The 11,249-nt window shown below is 38.7% G+C and overlaps 2 pseudogenes; both read right to left on the bottom strand.

Moving 5' to 3' along the window:
• Positions 1-3,644: 3,644 nt before the first annotated feature.
• On the bottom strand, positions 3,645-4,568 carry LOC144462847 (odorant receptor 131-2 pseudogene; annotated as a pseudogene).
• Positions 4,569-9,136: 4,568 nt separating this feature from the next.
• LOC144462846 (odorant receptor 131-2 pseudogene) lies at positions 9,137-10,054 on the bottom strand (annotated as a pseudogene).
• Between the last annotated feature and the right edge of the window lie 1,195 nt (positions 10,055-11,249).

Genomic DNA, 11,249 nt, shown 5'->3' with positions numbered 1-11,249 from the left:
CAGTAACTCAGTAAACAGCATCAAATCACATACAACAAGTTAAACAGTCTTGCTTAGCCTGTAGAGCTGTGATAAGCTATGCCCAGTTGTTACATTACCGATCCTTGAGTGGATGGGAGAAAGAGTCTCTTGGTGGTGTACTGCTTTGTTAGCTGGCAGAAGAAGGCTGGGAAGGTGTGGTTTCAGCTGCAGTCTTTGTTGTGTCGGGGTCCTTGCAGAGTTAGACGCTGGGTGCTAACTCACTTAGTTCCTTGTTGCTGGAAAGCTAGTTGCAAACCTTGTGTTTGCAATTGAGTCTGTGATCAGTTGCCCTCCCTTTAGTGGTTTGGGGCTATGGAGCCAGAGTCTGGGCCTCTGGGCGGTTCCAGCCGGTGTGGATGACACAATCGGTTAACACGTGCGCCGAAAGGAAACTGGCTTCGCATCGAGGCTATTTGCGTCATTCCGCAGGCAGTGTGGCCCTGGCGTAATGCAATCAGCAAAGTGTTGTCCGCATCTTCTCCACTCTATGACCCTACGATTCAACTGACATAATTTAACACATATTTTGCTTAATTGGTTTTAATTTAGTGTTCAATCAAAAGTTAAATAATACTTATCACCGACCATTAGTGTTTTTTTTGTTTGTGAATATTTTTATCTTAATTCGAGTGTTGGAAGAAACTACGTTTTCACCATAATTTTCTTTTTTAACTAAAGTAAGTAAGTAAAATCACAGTAGTGTAGCCAGTACTCAAGTTGTAAAAAAATTAAGGGGGCATGGTGGATTTTATCACATGGGGACATAATTTGTGCTGATGACAGCACAGAGGGTCTGCCATAGCACCACTGCTCTTACATAGTCAGGGTCAAATGCACAGGACAAGTGCAAAATCATTTCTTCTTCTTCTACTTGGGTCAACCGATGATACTAATAATAATTAAAGTCAATTTTGCTTTTAGAATATTGAATTGTAGTGTATTTCTCAAAAAAGCAGTTAGTGGCATATGATCAAAACTGGTATCTAAGGGTTAATTTTTAATTGTGATTAATTAAATCATATAAATTAAACAAGAACCCCTTCATGAAAAAAATGAAATAGAAATTGGGAAAAATGTTGATCTTTATTGATACAAATACAAATATTGTAGGTTCAAATTCCCAACTTCAGGGCATGGAGTGCAAATTGAAACTTAACATATAAAAATATATTAAAAATACAAATAATACAAAATACATAGGACCAATTCTATGGCTGCCTATCCCACTCTCCCCTATCTCATAAAAGTTTCCAGAGATTTTCATAGTCATGCTTTTTGTTCTCAGTATTTCTTGCCCTTGCTTGCTGGCCATAGTTATCCTCTGTGAATGTGAAGAAAACAAGCTCAATATGGTTTTATTAGAATGACTGAGCAGAAATCTTATGCAAGCACATGACATTACTCTTCCAGTTGATTTTTAAGAAAACTACATATTTTCTTGAAAATGCCCAACATTCAAGTGTGGATTTAAAAAACAACAACACTGAAGATAAAATAGTTTTGGGGCTGAAAATAATTTCTCACCTTCCTTTTAATATCACTGTTTAACCCTATGGGCCCTAGGCCTTTTTGGGGTATTTTTCCTGCCTTTACTTTTGAGCTCATATCACAGTCATTATAAAGGCTACATCCACATGCTATATCTTGTTTTGTTTTTCAGGACAATCTGGGCTACCCAGATTTGCCATCACCACATGTCCTTCTATGTGCCTGTATTTTATATTAATTTTTATATCAATGAAAAAAAAAAAAATCTGTGTTACTAAATTCTCACATTTTTACATGTATCTCAGCATAGCAAGTTGGGAGTTGACATATTCTGCCATATATGAAGACGGGAGACTCTCTGGAATCTGGCAGTTGTCCAAAACATGTGGTTTGTGCCAGTATTTTTTCATTATTGCAAGAAATTCCATTGAAGTCAAACGTGTTTTATTTGAAGGAAACATGCAATATGTACATCTAAGATAACAGAAAAATAGTAATAATATTATTCCTCACTATATGAAGTGACTGATAACAAGATCTGTATAATGGATTGTAAAGAAATTTGTCAGGTTTTTATTTTGTAGTCAATTGATCTGTACTTTTGGCGTGATGGGATGACAGCACAAAGATGTGTGTGGTATCATTGGAAAGCTCTGGTCCTGCGCTTTCATGTGTTATGCGTGGCCATACTGTGCGACCCTGCATTCGTGAGTAATCCATCCAAGAGTAATGTGTGTGCAAAGCTGTATGAAACCTTTGTGATACATCATTTTAGTGTAACTTTATCATTTTTTTCGCTGTGAAAACATTGGACAACCGACAAGTGCTTGGTCTTGTCAGAAAGCTGCGGTTCTGCTGTTTCATAGCAGTAATACCACATTCATTCAAAAAATTACACAAGGGATGGAAAGGGGGGATGGCAGTTTTAGAAGGGGGATGATTTTGACTGTTTATATTTCAAGGGGGGTGCCATCCCCCCTCATCCCCCCTCAACTCGAGTACTGAGTGTAGCCTAATATTAAAGCCTCAGTGTGTAAAAATGGTGAGTAACAGTGACATCAGTGGTCAAATTCTAGATTGCAGGGCTCACTCGCGCTCACTCGCTCACCCCTCCCGTCGGGTAAGTGACCGTGGCCTCGTAGGACAGAAAGCCTTGCGCAGACAGAGATGGCATCATCCACGAGTTTTTCAAGTTTTTCAGGAGTAGGCCTATCTAGCGATGAGGTGAATATTTATTTAGGAATCTAAACCATGTTACGATATTGTAGTGACCCTGCAGTAAATGATCTGTTATAATGTCAATGTTCTGTGAGTTAATGGCATGTTTGGGATTGAATAATAAACGGTGGTTTGCTGAATAACTGCGTCATCCTTTCCACATGTCCTGGCGGACGCTACAATATGTTATAGCTTACCAGTGAGATATAGGTTATCTGTGAGATATAATGTTATGTTAGGAGCGTTGTATCTCTAATTGTTTTGGTAACACGAGCAAACATTAGCACAGTAATGCTAAAATAACACGTTTTATGTGATAGTCACAGCACAGTGCGGCACATATAGGTTGGTACGATTATAATATATGCATCTCCAGAGTGTTCTTCCACAGGATTTTTTTCCACCAGGAATAAGCAACGCTGATATTCACTCACGTTTTGTCCCGTCCTCGCTTATCTGATCTTTTTCTTTTATTTGGTGGCCTGGTTTCCCTCTTATGGGGCAAAACATATATGTGGTCCTCCATTTAAACTGCGACAGAATCATAAAAGTACAAAGCAGGTTCACGCAGAGGCGCCCCGGATTGAGCTTCACCTTCTCTGTCTCCAGTGACGGCAAGTTCTAGATAAATGCGAAAGGCGAAGCGCGTTTATCTCTTTCGGCCACTGTATTCAAATATTGCGACGCAAGAAGGCAGCCTACAACATACTGCGCCCTGCCTGTGTATATATAGAGAAATCATTCTAAGCCTATGTGAAAGCTTCCATTTGTATGTGAATTGCATTACACTTTAGTAAATATATATTTATGAAAGCAATAGTTGATATTTGCTAATAAACAACCACATGAATTACACATTGTAACTTTAACAAAACATTTTAAATCTTAAGTACGTAGAAACTGAATTAAGGCCATTCTCAGTATCGTTTCTTATACAAGCCAAAGAAAGCATACTTTTTCAGTTCAAGAAAAAACTTTTCATCCCTGAGGCCATAAATGAGAGGACTGAGACATCGTGGAGCGAGACTAAACATTATGTAGTTAAAGTACCTGACACTGATAAATAAGCTGAAATTAATCTGAAGTACAGCAGCTTCTATGAATGGACACCACAGACGGATGAGACAGAGCAGCAGCTGGAAAGCATGAAGAATTACTGTTCTGAGCCCTTTCCATGTTGACTTTTTATTCTCTCCTGATGCAGTTTTGGCCACTTTCATTATTTTAGCATAGGAGAATACAATAGTAATACACATAATCAAGAAGTACAGCTGACTTAAAGCTGACCTAATATGATCCTGCCATCTGAACAAAATGAATATCTCCACAGAGCATACACTGTGTTGTTCATAAAAGCTTAGAGAAGCTGATGCAAAGAAGTTGGAGAAGACAACAATACAGGGTACAGAGCTGAGGCCGTGAATGATGAGGATACAGTTTATAGCACTGCGTGTGGAGCACAACTCTCCATGGCGCAGGGGCATGCATATGGCCACATAGCGCTCCAGGGTCATTGCTGTCAGAGTAACTGGTGTGAGTATCATATACATAAATACCAGAACAGTGATGATGATGCATAACCAAACATGCATGGTAATTCGAAAAAAGGACAAGATAAGAAGGACATCAGACATTAATAATACAAAGCTATCAGACAGTAGTGTGACAGCATATAAGATGTAACGTGTCGTTGTGTAGAAGAACTCCTTTTTAAAAAAAGTTGCAATGAGCAAAAGGTTGATGCAAAGAAAAATCATTACCAGGAGCTGCACAATAATGACCTGGTAATTGATCTGCCGCTGCGTAGACTCACTACCAATCAATGAGCTGTTATCAGCCATATCTGTTTTCTAAGTAAACACACAAGTTTTTAAGGTACTGACATAAGTCAGTTCAAATGTCATTTTGTAATTCATCTGTCAATAGGAAATCAAATTTTTACAAAATGATAAAAACTCAATGTCAAGCTTCTAAGAAAGATGCTAGTTTAAATACAGCAGTTTACCATACCCTCCATGGTGTTCAAACAGCAAATGTCTTCTGTGGAGCTCACTGCAGCCTTCTGAGAGAGGGCTGTGCAGTGTGAATTTAAAGATTACACCGTCCAAAAATAACAGCAAATGAAACTTTGCTCACCAGTGTCATCACAGCCCGTTCTCATTAGGTTGTCAAATATCAACACTTTTACACGCCCCTCGGTGTGTGATCCAGACACTGAAGCCACGTTTTTGACATCTTTGTGGGCCACACCGGTCTTTCAGCTAACTCCAGTATAATCCCATTTGTGTCAATATTTCATGCTCAAAGCAAAGCTAAGACAAAGTATAAAGATCAAGAAAGTCTGTCTAGGGCAGGTGGGAGCGGTGTTGGATGGGTCAAACTGACACAGACCTGCAGCCAGGAGACCACTGTTGGTGTTATATTTGAGCCCAAAAGTCAGTGCTGTTTTAACATGGAGTCAATGCTTTTTCTTTTTTGTAAAGATTATTTTTGTGGGCTTTTTGCCTTTAATGACAGGACAGAGTGTGAAATGGGGAGACAGAGAGAGAGTGGGGACTGACATGCAGCAAAGGGCTGCTAGCCAGATTTGAGCCTGCGGCCGCTGCAGCAAAACAGTGCCTCTGTACATGGGGTGCCGGCACTATCCACTACGCTACCGACGCCCCAGAGTCAGTGCTTTTTAACTTACATCTGTCCGTGATGGACTTAAGCTGTGAAATATTTATGAAATTTCGTACTTACTCTAACCCAAAACAGGGTATTTTTTTAAGTTATGATCTTGAATAATGGTCAAAGTGTTTTTGTAGAACATTATTATGTCACAGTGAAGCTGACCTTTGACCTTTTGGATATAAAATGTGATTACTTCATCATTTTATTTAATTTGACATTTCTGTGAAATTTTGTCATAATCAGCATGTGAATTCTTGGGTTAAGACCAAAGACATGTTTTGTGAGGTCACAGAAATTGATCTTTGAGCTTGGACTACGTAATGCATATCAGGTCATCTGGAGTCCAAGGGGACGTGTTTGGCAAATTTAAGGAAATTCCCTCAAGCCATTTCATGAGATATCAAATTCACAAGAATGAGATGGGCGAGGTCACAGTGACCTTGACCTTTGACACCAAAAACTTTTAAGTTCATCATTGAATCCAAGTGGATGTTTTGCCAAATTTGAGGAAATTCCAATGCACTCCACCTAGAGTTGGGAATGATTAACCGATAAGACCGGATATCCGGTTTGACAAGCGAGAGATACGGCTGCATCGGTAGCAGCCTCCTCAATTGATACGAATCAGCCATGAATCCTTAGATGAATCAATTGTAGAGTCATGGATTCGGGTATCGGGAGACTAGCAATCGGTTGACTGGCTTTAACAGTTTGCATCTCTAAAACAACGCGAGAGCTGGCGGCATGCTCCGGACTGTAGCAGGCATTACTGACAGCGATAATGGATGTAAACATCAGCGCCAGCTTGACCGCTGGAGATGAGGAACAGAAGCCAATGCTGGTTGGATAAACCAGGAAGCAGCCAAGCCGCAGCAGAAACTAAAGGCGAATCCTGTCGGTTTTGGGTTGAACGGGGGGTCACAGACACAGACAGAAATACGTATTCCTGTCAAATACGGCAGCCATAGTGCTCTGCGGCGGCGACCGAGAAGCCCGGCTCCAGGTCCAAGAAGTCTTCATCGGTGTCATGACTGCCCAGAAACACCTGAACAGCCAAGCCCTGGCAGCACACAGGTATGTGACGTGTCAGAGGAGAAACGAGCCGTTCACATTTCCACAAACCTCACCACACTTTTGGGACTGTTCTTTACTCGTCAGGGGAGGAGGGTGGCTGGTTGATTCTTATTTTATTTATTTATTTTATTTTGATCCCCCCTATGTTAATCACTTATTGATGCTGTTTTTGAAGTATGAATAAGTCAATAGGTAATTTATTCCATTGAAATATCATTGATGTATTATAGAAAAGTGATTTATCTTTTTATAAATGACAGAGTGTAGCAAACAGAGAAATAGAAATAAGCTGCTAGTCATCACAGTCCATGATATCAACTATTAACAGGAAATGTCAGATTCTGCCCCTACATTGCATGTTATTATTTTATTCTGCTTTATGTTTATATTGTAGAGCGTTATGATAAACTTTATTCCAGACTCAAGTCCATATAAGATACATACAAAAACACAGACAATACAATAAAAACAACACAACAAGTAGGTTTAAAACACTTAAATTTTACTTAAAGTTCACTTCACTTAAAGTTTAAAACTTATTCTCATTTTTATATTGATCCCATCCAACAAAATGATGTTCATTCAGCAAGTCTTTTTTTGGTCCATGTCTAAAAATAAATACATTTAACATGGGATTTTGTTGTTGTTTGTCTTTTTATTTTATTTTTGCCAGTGCCATACAGCAACAATGCTTGGGGATGTGGTCTTTTACAAATTTGAAAATACTGTAAGAATGTCACTTTTATAGAACTGGCTTCTTTATTTTATAATGTATGATTAATGTCTACATCAACAAATGTTAACCGTAGAATCGTATCAAATCGTATCGTTCCTACACTGTATCGAATCATATCGAATCATTCTGTATTAAAAATATATTGTTTTTGAATCCTATTGTAACCCGTTTATCTAGATACGTATCGAATCGTCTATCACAGAGAGATTCCCAACCCAAACTCCACCCCTATTTTGTGGCGAAAACGCCTAAAATGACATACCCAAATTCAAATGACTGTAGCCTCTGAACCGCTCTGACTACATGCATGCATGAGGTCTTGCCAGAAAGAAAACTCCCTGAAGTTTCTTGTGAAAGTGTTAGAAACACTCTAGGTGATACAGAGACAGAGTACTGCAATCAGCAAAGTGTTGTCCGCATCTTCAATTATGCTTTTAGAATATTGAATTGTAGTGTATTTCTCAAAAAAGCAGTTAGGGGCATATGATCAAAACTGGTATCTAAGGGTTAATTTTTAATTGTGATTAATTAAATCATATAAATTAAACAAGAACCCCTTCATGAAAAAAATGAAATAGAAATTGGGAAAAATGTTGATCTTTATTGATACAAATACAAATATTGTAGTTTTGGGGCTGAAAATAATTTCTCGCCTTCCTTTTAATATCACTGTTTAACCCTATGGGCCCTAGGCCTTTTGGGGTATTTTTCCTGCCTTTACTTTTAAGCTCATATCACAGTCATTATAAAGGCTACATCCACATGCTATATCTTGTTTTTTTGTTTTTTTGTTCAGGACAATCTGGGCTACCCAGATTTGTCATCACCACATGTCCTTCTATGTGCCTGTATTTTATATTAATTTTTATATCAATAAAAAAAAAAATAAAATGAAACCTGTGTTACTAAATTCTCACATTTTTACATGTATCTCAGCATAGCAAGTTGGGAGTTGACATATTCTGCCATATATGAAGAGGGGAGACTCTCTGGAATCTGGCAGTTGTCCAAAACATGTGGTTTGTGCCAGTATTTTTTCATTATTGCAAGAAATTCCATTGAAGTCAAAAATGTGTTTTATTTGAAGGAAACATGCAATATTTACATCTAAGATAACAGAAAAATAGTAATAATATTATTCCTCACTATATGAAGTGACTGATAACAAGATCTGTATAATGGATTGTAAAGAAATTTGTCAGGTTTTTATTTTGTAGTCAATTGATCTGTATTTTTAGCGTGATGGGATGACAGCACAAAGATGTGTGTGGTATCATTGGAAAGCTCTGGTCCTGCGCTTTCATGTGTTATGCGTGGCCATACTGTGCGACCCTGCATTCATGAGTAATCCATCCAAGAGTAATGTGTGTGCAAAGCTGTATGAAATCATTTTAGTGTAACTTTATCATTTTTTTCGCTGTGAAAACATTGGACAACTGACAAGTGCTTGGTCTTGTCAGAAAGCTGCGGTTTTGCTGTTTCACGTGATATGGCTTCTCGTTATGACACATGGTTGGGGAGAAAATCCATAGAGAAGAACAAGTGTGAATTTGGACGCACTATGCATCGTTCGGTCGCCCTCTATGGGGCACAGGCATAACATCCACGGCGCAGCTCGCTGAGATATTATATAAAAATATCTTTGCATGCGTGGCCTCGCCCACAGTATTTTACTCAATATGAGTAAAACCAAAGGTAAAACTAAATGTTGAAATAGCAGTAATACCACATTCATTCAAAAAAATGACACAGGGGATGGAAAGGGGGGATGGCAGTTTTAGAAGGGGGATGATTTTGACCATTTTAATTTCAAGGCGGATGCCATCCCCCCTCATCCCCCCTCAACTCGAGTACTGAGTGTAGCCTAATATTAACGACATTTTAAATCTTAAGTAAGTAGAAACTGAATTAAGGCCATTCTTAGTATCATTTCTTATACAAGCCAAAGAAAGCATACTTTTTCAGTTCAAGAAAAAACTTTTCATCCCTGAGGCCATAAATGAGAGGACTGAGACATCGTGGAGCGAGACTAAACATTATGTAGTTAAAGTACCTGACACTGATAAATAAGCTGAAATTAATCTGAAGTACAGCAGCTTCTATGAATGGACACCACAGCTGGATGAGACAGAGCAGCAGCTGGAAAGCATGAAGAATTACTGTTCTGAGCCCTTTCCATGTTGACTTTCTATTCTCTCCTGATGCAGTTTTGGCCACTTTCATTATTTTAGCATAGGAGAATACAATAGTAATACACATAATCAAGAAGTACAGCTGACTTAAAGCTGACCTAATATGATCCTGCCATCTGAACAACATAAATATCTCCACAGAGCATACACTGTGTTGTTCATAAAAGCTTAGAGAAGCTGATGCAAAGAAGTTGGAGAAGACAACAATACAGGGTACAGAGCTGAGGCCGTGAATGATGAGGATATAGTTTATAGCACTGCGTGTGGAGCACAACTCTCCATGGCGCAGGGGCATGCATATGGCCACATAGCGCTCCAGGGTCATTGCTGTCAGAGTAACTGGTGTGAGTATTATATACATTAATACCAGAACAGTGATGATGATGCATAACCAAACATGCATGGTAATTTCAAAAAAGGTCAAGATAAGAAGGACATCAGACATTAATAATATAAAGCTATCAGACAGTAGTGTGACAGCATATAAAATGTAACGTGTAGTTGTGTAGAAGAACTCCTTTTTAAAAAAGGTCACGATGAGCAAAAGGTTGATGCAAAGAAAAATCATCACCAGGAGCTGCACAATAACGACCCGGTAACTGTACTGCAGCTGTAAAGACTCACCACCAATCGATGAGCTGTTATAGGCCATATCTGTTTTCTTTGTATGATTTATCTTTTTATTGCTTTTTCAGCATTAGAACAAACAGTGCATTACAGATGTACAAACAACATTCAAAATTAAAAGATCAAATAATAACAAGTTAAAAAGAAGAGGACATGCACATTTATCTTGGCAGTCTGTAACACAGGCTGTCATGCAACCTTTAAACCACGTCATGTCACATCTTATGTTCATCCACTCAGCATAAACACATCAATGCACACAGAGCAAGGATAGGACACAGAGATATCAACTTACATGTTAATCATCTTCACCGATCATCTCCAGATAGAGGGCCACATTTGTTTTCTAAGTAAACACACAAGTTTTTAAGGTACTGACATAAGTCAGTTCAAATGTCATTTTGTGATCCAATAGTGTCAATAGAAAATTAAACTTTTACAAAATGATAAAAATTCAATGTCAAGCTTCTAAGAAAGATGCTGATTTAAATACAGCAGGTCACCATACCCTCCATGGTGTTCAAACAACGAATGTCTTCTGTGGAGCTCACTGCAGCCTTCTGAGAGAGGGCTGTGCACTGTGAATTTAAAGATTACACCGTCCAAAAATAACAGCAAATGAAACTTTGCTCACCAGTGTCATCACAGCCCATTCTCATTAGGTTGTCAAATACCAACACTTTTACAAGCCTCTCGGTGTGTGATCCAGACACTGAAGGCACCATTTTGACATCTTTGTGGGCCACACCAGTCTTTCAGCTAACTCCAGTATAATCCCATTTGTGTTTTGCCATATTTTATGCTCAAAGCAACAGACATATTATAAAGAGTAAGAAAGTCTGTCTAGGGCAGGTGGGACCGGTGATGGATGGGTCAAATTGACACAGACCTGCAGCCAGGAGACCACTGTTGGTGTCACGTTTGAGCCCAAAAGTCAGTGCTGTTGTAATATGGAGTCAGTGCTTTTTTAACTTACGTCTGACCGTGATGTACTGATGTCGTGACATATTCACAACATTTCGTACTTACTCTAACCCAAAACAGGATGTTCTGCTTACCTTGAATAATGGCCAGTGTTTTTGTAGTAGAACACGATGATGTTACAGTGAAGCTGACCTTTGACCTTTTGGATATAAACTGTGATCACTTCCTCATTTTATTTAATTTAACATTTCTGTGAAATATGTCATAATAAGCATATGAATTCTTGAATCTCGTTT

The sequence above is a fragment of the Epinephelus lanceolatus genome, chromosome 4, assembly GCF_041903045.1.
Source record: "Epinephelus lanceolatus isolate andai-2023 chromosome 4, ASM4190304v1, whole genome shotgun sequence".
Lineage (NCBI taxonomy): Eukaryota > Metazoa > Chordata > Actinopteri > Perciformes > Serranidae > Epinephelus > Epinephelus lanceolatus.
The sequence above is the reverse complement of the archived record's forward strand: the minus strand, read 5'-3'. Positions and strand labels throughout refer to the sequence as shown.